A 9,673-nucleotide genomic window follows, 5' to 3' on the forward strand; every position below is an offset into this window, starting at 1 on the left:
ATGAGAATTTTCTAGGTTCTGAAATGTCTGAGAATCCCAGGACAGCAAGCCATGATTCCAGGAAATTTTTGTTAGTTGGCATCCATTTCATAGGCCGTATCTGAGGATATTGGACATGGAGAGTACTGGGGACACAGGGACGCATGCTTCTCTCCCTACTTCCAGAGATGGGGTGGCTGCCATTTCTTCTTCCCACCTTTCAGTCTCCGTGCCCCTCGAGTCCTCTCCGGTCCTCTCACAAGAGAGCTGGGTTGGAAGAGGAGAGCAGACTCATGTGAACGAAACTTGGTTTTATTTCAGAGGCTTAGTCCTTATTTTATTCAGTATGTTTAAATATAATACATATAATACATTGTTGAATGCACTATATTTTAAAAGGTCTGATTAGCCTTTTTGTGGTTTTAAATAGCTATAAAATATGTTTCTTTTCTGAGAGTGATGATTAAAGGCCAGGAAGCCACTTATGTTTTTATTATTTAAATGATATTTTTCGTTAAACCATATAGCTCTGCCTTGTCATTAATTAGACATTAACCAAAGAACCCATCACATTCAAGCAAGAGCTATACTCAGCAAAAATCAATATTTTAAATCCTAGCCTCCAGCTTTTCATGCAGAAAGGTCTTGGAATAGAAGCTCCTCATACTGGAAGGAAAATTAAAACAAAAAAAAGCAAAGCAAAAACAGATCAGCTATAAAACTGTTGTTCTACTTCTTAAAATCGAACTTGGTAATAATTCACCAAGCTGTCTCTATAATGCAAACCTCTAGAAAACTTTTAATACTAGCATAGACCCAGGTGGGCCTATCTTAGAAACTCATTAAGTTTTTGTTGAATCCATTAAAAAAAAAATGAATTAACTAATGCACATAGTCCAGCCTGTTGATTTTATGTATCACAGACACAAGGTTCAGAGATGTCAAGTGCCTGCTCCAAGTCACATAGCCAGAGAGTAACTAAAACGGCACCAGAACACGTATCATCTGGTTATCAAACCAAATTTTTTCCACCAGTCCACAAACACGTTGGTCTTGGATTTTAAAAACCCCAGTTCAATTTTAACACTTATTGTTTTCCCCTAGAGACATTTTGCCCCTGGCATGGTTGATTTTATGTGTCAAATTGGCTAGGCTGAGGTACCTAGTTGTTTGGTCAAACAACAGTCTAGATGTTGCTATGAAGGTATCTTTTAGGTGTTATCAAAATTTAAATCAGTTGAGCATGGGTCAAGAAGATTTCTCTCCATAATGTGAATGGGGGTCATGCAATCAGCTGAAAGTTTTAAGAGAAAACTCTTAATGGCTCTCCAGAAGGAAGAGACTCCCTCTCCAGAAGGCAGACTCTCCCTCCAGACTGCCTTCGACTCAAGAGCGCAGCATCAAACGTGAAATAAACCAGACAAAGACAAATCCTGTCTGATATCACTCATATGTGGGACCTAAAAAAGCCAAACTCAGAAAAACAGGGAGAAGAGTGGTGGCTACCAGGAGACGGGGAGATAATATTGGTCAAAGGGTACAACTTCTAATTATATGATTAACAAGTTTGGGGATCTAATTTACAGCATGGTGATTATAATTGGTAATACTGTTTCATATACTTGAATAACGCTAAGCAGACGTTTTAAATGTTCTCACCACACAAAAGAAACGGTACCCATGTGACCTGTGATGTGATAGATGTGTTAAGCTAATGCTGTGACGATAATCATTTTGCAATATATACACATATCAAATTAACACGCTGTACGGCTTCAATTTACACAACATAATGTGTCAATTATATCTCAATAAAGCTGGGGGCAAATTTCCCGCCTGCCAGCCCGCACTGCAAATTTGGACTTGTCAGCCCCCACAATTGTATGAACCAATTCCTTAATAATAAGTGGGAGGGAGACTGAGTCAATTGGGTCAACTTATTGAGTGACCCAATAAGTGAGTCAATTCCTTAAAAGATCTACCTATTTGTATCTCTCTCTCTCTCTCTAATGGGCTCTATTTCTCTGGAGAACTCTAATATAGTCCCCAATAAAATTAACAGATGAATAGAATTAAAAAAGACATGTGTTGTCTGACAGGTCAAGCAATGTTCTGGGCTCTGGGGACTGGAGGGGTCATCTTAAAGACTTCTGAGGTGGGGGCACCCGGGTGGCTCAGTCGGTAAAGCGTCTGACTCTTGATTCCGGTTCAGTCATGATCTCTGGTTTGTGAGATCGAGCCCGTGCTGGTCTCTGTGCCGCCAGTGCAGAGCCTGCTTGGGATTCTCTCTCTCCCTCCCTCTGTCTCTCTCCCACTCGCACGTATGGGCATGTGTGCTTTCTCTCAAAATAAATGAAAAGCATTTATAAAAAAAAAAAAAAAAAGCTCTGAGGTGGAAAGGAACCACGAAGTTGCCTCATCTTGGGGTAGATTAATGTGAAATTTTGTACACTCCATTAGGCATGGTTCAGAAGAATGAAATAATCAATCCAGCTGCCTGGATAGGAAGCCCCGGCTCTCAGTCCCATTCTCATCTCTCAATAGACTTTCCTTACACATCTTCTTGGGACTCTGGGCTCTCTCTGTCTTGATAGCAAATCTTCTATAATTTTCTCTGGAAATCATCTCAGCTTGAAGTTACACCTAAACATTCTCACTAAAATCTTTCCTTATCATTTTCTTAGGCAGTTAATGCGGGGAAAATTTAAGCTATACATATCCGGTTTGATTAATACACGTAAATTCCTAAGTAAAGGTTTTCACAAGCAAGAGTCTAGATATGTGAACTACATTTTCACAGCATTCTAAAGTTGGGGTAGAATGATATAATGCAAGCAATGTAAAAGAAGGCCCTCTGAAGAGTGAGGGGTCCCCTCCAATTCTTCATTATTATAATATAGCAGCATCTCAACTCAAGGAGAAACCAACCAATTGGCTGGTTTATAAACTAAGATTTTCCCTATTCGATTTGGTTGTTTGGTTCGAACTCTGAGTTCTACCAACCCCTTAGCAAAACTAACTTTCCCCAAGCCTCAGACTTACAGACTGTTACTCATATCAAAGACTATCTGTTGTAAATTCCTGAAGGAACTCTCTTGTATTCTCCATGCCATGGCCTGTCACCACATTCCTCTCCCAGGACACCGTCTCTGAAAGCGCCCTCTTAACCAGGCAAGCTTGAGCTGGGTCTCAAAGAGGAAAACGGTACAGAAATGATTTCCCCGAGAGAGGCAGCTTTCTCTCCTCACTGCTCCAAGGATGTCACAGTGACTGATAGCTGCTAAATCCTGATCAGCAGGTTAATTTATCTCAAAGCATGAAGCTTGGATTACAGGCTTTACCTCCAGAGAGCAATCTTTCCCCTTGATCAAACTTCGGCGATGCTCTACGCTCTCTTCGCCTGGAAACTGCTTCCGATTCTGTGTCTCCCTCTTTCTCTGCCCTTCTCCTGCTCATGCTCTGACTCTCTCTCTCTCTCTCTCAAAAATAAGTAAACATTAAAAAAAATTACTTTGTTTCTTTCTTTTTTTGCAATTGATTTGAAACAAATCTGCCTGAACTGTCTTCTGAAACAAACCAGTATTTATTTGTAATTGCCTATTAGGTGTGTGGTGTGTGCTTATCAGCAGGAGAAATATAATAGACGAGAGGTCTTACTGCTTATGCTGCGGAGAAGCCAGACAGCTTATGTTTTTATAGACACTCAAACAATATTAGGGTCATTTGTTACACAGGGCTGAAAATTGAGTTTTATTATTCTGGTTCATAAAACGGGGTTACTCGTCCTGAAAAATGGTGGATGGGCTGTCACCAAATAACTGCCTAACCTCTGGTACCAGTCAGGGTTCAACTAAAGAAGCAGAGCCATTAGGTGACGTATATTAAGCAATTCATTGCAAGGAACTGGCTTCTGCGTTTGTCAGCGGGTGGGAGGAGGCAAGTCTGAAATCTGAGGGAGGCTGTCCGCAAGGGCGGGCTGGAGATCTCATCCACACGGACACAATTAAATCTGCTATCCACAGGCAGAATTCCTTCTTCTGGGAAAGCTTCAACTTTGCTCCTAAATCCTTTCAACTGATTGAACCAGGCCCACCCAGATTATCCAGAATAACCTCCCTTATTTTAAGGTCACCTGATTAGCAACCTTAATCCTCCCTTACTAAATAGCATAACATATTGAAAAACCGTGCACATCTTTGGGATTATTTTTCTGCCCACACGTCTCTTTAGTAATTTGTTGTTGTTATTGTTGTAGACAGAGAGAGAGAAAGAGAAAGAGACAGAATCTCCCCACACGGGTCAGGAAATACTACTTTCTGCCCTCACACCATTTATTTATCAAATCATCCCCTAAAAGGTATCTGAATTTGTTTTCTTTTTAAGGTCCCTACTGTGAGTATCACAGACAGCTCACTACTCTCCTTGGCTGATGGCACTTGGGTATGAAAGAATCTGTGTGAATTTTCTCCACCCGTACTTACCACGTACAAGTTATTGCTTCCAGTTCCCCAAGGAAGTATTTTAAATTGTCATTCGATTTTGGAAGAAGACAACATTTAACAAAAATGAACTGGATGTTGTCACAATCTGGAGAAATCTATGTTTGGCTGGGAAGATGTTTATTTGGACAGTATGGGTTGTACCTTTCCACTCAAGCCTCAAAATAATATTTTGCCAAAGATAATGATTAAAGATGAAATTATATAACATGCATAAAAACGCTGTTAAAAGGTGAAAATACCATCATTACTCCATAAAAGAAAGAGTAGAATTCTAAAGCTTCCAAACAACTAGTGATCACCTAATTTCATTAAAGACACGATGGACTTGATTTTTCTCTTCAATACTTTTTTTGATGCATATTCTGAAAGTTCAGAGGAAAGTTTTCTCCAGAGGTTTGGACTTCCTCTCATGCTTCGTATCTCGAGATATCAACCTCACTTTAAGGGCGGAACAGCTTATATATAATTCATCTTCACATTTCTAAACTCATGCAAATGACTTTTGATTTCCAAAGAGTAGTAAAACAAAGTAAGCATTGCACATATTTTAAACATCCTGCCCTTTAATGTTCCTGCAAAGTTTTATCTTTTATCTTTTGGTTTAGGACAGAATTGGCTATCTTTAGCCACTTAAATGTGGCTTCTCTAAATCCCATTTCATAACTTTCTCTTTTATGCCGTCATGTTTTGCAAGGTATTTATCGTGGCTTCTATTATTTTTCTGGCCCTTCAACACTGAGTTGTGTTTGGAAGTGGCCTTCGGATGGCCTTATACACTTCTGCTGAACAATCTAGAGTCACGCCTGTCCCCTTCATGAGCAGAGGCACCCTTTTCAAGGGAGTAAGCTGCTTCTCCCTCGTTTATTTAAGTAACTTCGTGCGTCCCGAACTGTAACGCATGTAAGACAAATCAGGAAAACCAGCACCCTGCTTTCTCTTAACTTGTCTTACTTGGTCATGCCATTCCCTATTAAAAACCCTCTGTGACTCCCATTTCCCGTGAATTAAATCGCAAACCCCTTAGACAGCACCGCGGAGACTCCCATAGTCTGGCCTCTGCCCTCCACTCCACTGTCTTCTTTTATGTCTGTTCCTTACCTCAGCGCCGCCTTGTGCTACAGCCCCACAGTCCCACAGCCAAGCCTCTCTGTCCCGCTTCTCGTTCTTGGCACATCGGACCTTGGTGCCTACGATACCTTGTCTATACGTGGTCACTTGGAATAATTGCCACTTGTCTTTCAAATGCCAGCTTACATGTCTCCTCATTCAGGAAGCCTTCCCTGACCACTCTCAAAGTGGGCCAGCTACACCTCCAAAGTGATTCTGCTGCACTGTACTCACCCTTTATCCTGCCCTTAGCACAGTGTACGGCTCTTTCTTGTTTATTTCTCTGCCTTCTCCAGAAAGACTGTCTTTCTTTTCTTTTCTTTTCTTTTCTTTTCTTTTCTTTTCTTTTCTTTTCTTTTCTTTTCTTTCTTTCTTTCTTTCTTTCTTTCTTTCTTTCTCCTTCCTTTCTTTGTCTCTCTCTCTCTCTTTCTTTTATCTTTATTTATTTTTAAGAGAGAGAGAGAGAGCACGAGTCGGGGAGGGGCAGAGAGCGAGGGAGCCAGGATCCGAAGCAGGCTCTGCACCGACAGCACAGGGCCCAATGCGAGGCTCAAACTCACAAACCGCAAGATCATGACCTGAGCTGAAGTCAGACGCTTAACTGACTGAGCCTCCCAGGCGCCCCGACGGTCTGTCTTTCTATCCTCAATGCCCAGCACAATGAAGGCTCTGAATACATACCGTGGAATAAACGAGTGAGTGAGGACCTGAAAGAAAGAACCATGTGGCCTCTCATCCACCCAGGCCTGGCCAATCACCCAAGTCTGGGCACATGTCCACTAATTTGTCTCAGTCCTCCCCACCTCTCTTCTCTCTCTGGGGAACGTGTGGGTATCCTGTGGTCATTGCAGAGGCTCAGTATCTAAGGACAGTGCTTCTGAAGGCCTTGATTTTATGTGCAGGTGGATTTTATGTGCCTTGGAACTTTTGATATTAACTGTGACTTATAAGAGATGCTGAGCACACGACATGAAGACTTAGGCGCCACAACACGTGGAAGCCGATCGAAGTCTGGGCAGCAGGTAGGGCACGACGTGTACCTGTCACCATCTGTAGTCCTGTGAGAAATCTATTTACATAATGTTTTTAATAAGCTTATATCGAGAGAGGACAAAATCAGAATTTGGGTCTTTAGTTGAAGAGACATTCAATAGCATCTTAGATATATCTTCTTTTAAGCAAGTTTCTGGCAAGAATTGCCATTATTTGGCATGGAATTGCAGCGCTGAGTAGCATTGCCTTGAAAGTAGTCTTTTTATTCTCTTCAGAAACATTGCCGGTCCTCGGTAGTTTTCCTCATCAATCATGCTCAGCCTGCCTGGCAGTGTGTCTAGTGAGACTCCTGGGAAAGTCATGCTTCCTTCCCTTTCTTTTCATTCTTCCCTCGTGGGGTAGCAGAGAGGGAAACGTAGGAGGAGGAAATAGATTTGTTTTAGTGATTAATGTGGGGAAAAAATCAATCTCACCCTCGCCTAATTTGACAGTTGACTTTTTCATCAGTAGCGCTGATTGCCGTTGTAAACACATGCAATGGTTTACAGCTTTTGTTCTTGACTTTGGCATGCAGGTGACAGGAGGGTCCAAACAGCAGTGCCAGCCAGGGAACTGGCTCCTTGAAGAAGATTACAGAAGCCTGGTTGGTTGCCATTCGACCATTTTTAGCGAGGAAATGTCATCTTCCCGTTTTAATCCGCCATTATTCATGTACCTGCTCACGGAGGGGCCTGCATTACCTTTATGTTTTAAAACAAAGTATTTATTGAGTACCTGCTACGTGTCAGCCTCTGCTGGGTGCCAGTGCGGCGACTTCTTGGTTACCACGCGCACGCTGTAGTGCTGCAAAGATATGTCACATCAGCACCCAAATAAATGTAAAATGACAGCCGTCATCAATGCTGCAGAAGAGAATACACAGCCCTATCAGCTAGCAATTTCTGATAGCAAGTACCAAAGGATACCTGAGCATCCATGAACAATAACAATTTCTTTAGTCCCATAGCTCAGCGAGGATCAGAGGATCTAAGGTGGGCTTCACGGGGGGTGGCTCCATTCACATGCTTTTCATCCTTCCTCTTGGACCCAGCAGCCAGCTTGGGAGGGTTCTTCTCATGGCAAGGGCAGAGGCATGAGAAGGCAAAACTAAATGTGCGTGAGCTTCTCAAAATTCCTTCCTGTTATCTGGGGCCCCTGGCTGGTTCAGTCGGTAGAGCATCTGTCTCTTGATTCCAGGGTCAGGAGTTCAAGCCCCACGTTGGGTGTGGAGCCTACTTAAAACAACAACAACAACAACAACAACAACAACAACAACAACAACGATGCTTCCCTGTTACCTATTTTCATGCCATTAGCCAGAGGAGACCAATACGAAGCCCGACATCAATGATGAGAAGCAATATTCCTCTCTTAGAAACGGCGAGGGGTCTACTTCTGAATGATAATCCACCTTACCGTGCTGGTTCATGGAGAGAGAGCACTTTGTGGATGCTGCTAGTAGGAATGAACTAAGTGAGGCAGACGAAGAACAATTTGATTGGATGTTCTGTGTGAGAAGGATCATGGTAGATTTGAGTCACTGAAAGGTCAGTGAGGTTGGAGCTCAGCGGATGACCATCAAGGAGCAAACTGCATCCAGAGAAATAAAGAGGGGCCAGACTGCCACGTGACGAACAGGCTATGGTAAGGGTGTTGAACCTTTATCTTAAAGATTCAACAGTCTTGCAAAGGTATTCATACATCATGCTATTCTCTTTCCCTCCTTCCTTTCCTTCTTTATGAATTTGGAACCAAAACAAAAGCATATAATTTTTTTCCCCGAGAGAGAGAGAGAGAGAGAGAGAGAGTGAGTGGGGGGGGGGCACATAGAGAGTGGGGGAAAGAGAATCCCAAGCAGGCTCCGCACTGTCAGCATGCAGCCCGATGTGGGGCTCAAAATCACGAATAGTGAGATCATGACCTGAGCCGAAACCAATCCTCGAAGGCATAGAATTATTAAATAAAAATGCAAACCTACATCATATGGATATGGTTTTCAATAGATACTCTTCAAAAGTAACAGCAAGTCAGGGATTCCTTTAGTTTTTGTTTTTGTTTTTGTTTTCCATTTTGGATGGTTTGTTCTATTTTATGTTCCTTCATAAACTTAAAATCATACACATGATTTTATTTAAACCGAAAATTGATATTACAAAAATGATTCTTTTTAAACGGTCTGGCAAAGGGACACCTGGGTAGCTCAGTCGGTTAAGCGTCCAACTTCAGCTCAGGTCATGATCTCATAGCTCATGAGTTTGAGCCCTACTTTGGGCTCTGTGCTGACAGCTCAGAGCCTGGAGCCTGCTTTGGATTCTGTGTCTCCCTCTCTCTCTGCCCCTCCCCTGCTCTTACTCTGTCTCTCTGTCTCTCAAAAATGGATAAACATTAAAAAAATTTTTTTAAATGATCTGGCAAAGGGGCACCTGGGTGGCTCAGTCGGTTGGGCGTCCGACTTCAGCTCAGGTCACGATCTCACAGTTCGTGGGTTCAAGCCCCGCGTCGGGCTCTGTGCTGACAGCTCAGAGCCTGGAGCCTGTTTCAGATTCTGTGTCTCCCTCTCTCTCTACCCCTCCCCTGTTCATGCTCTGTCTCTGTCTCAAGAATAAATAAACATTAAAAAACTAAGTAAATAAACGGTCTGGCAAAAAAATAAATAAAATGGTCTGGTAAGGGCATCTAAAATTGCATTGTACCTTATATGAATATGGAATATTTGTGTATCTTGCTCAACAAATAAAGGTTTTTACATGAGAGCATACCTAGTAAATATGGATACTGTTCTTTTGCCTTGGCCATTTGTCAGCTACCCATATTTGCCAAGTGGACTGAAGTCAGAGGCCTGGCGTAGTAAGTCTCCTTCTTCTTCATTTTCTCCTCAGGGAATATTCTAATTTCCACTCGAAGGTATATTTTTAACATTTCTTGGCAAAGAGTGTTCTCATAGTGGGAAATAGATCTAGATCCAGTGCGATCATATAGTTTATAATCCAATCCAGGATCATTTTGAGAGTGAAATCAAGACCCATTTAGCATAATGTCTCAACCAAGACTGT

Source organism: Panthera tigris, chromosome A1, assembly GCF_018350195.1.
Source record: "Panthera tigris isolate Pti1 chromosome A1, P.tigris_Pti1_mat1.1, whole genome shotgun sequence".
Lineage (NCBI taxonomy): Eukaryota > Metazoa > Chordata > Mammalia > Carnivora > Felidae > Panthera > Panthera tigris.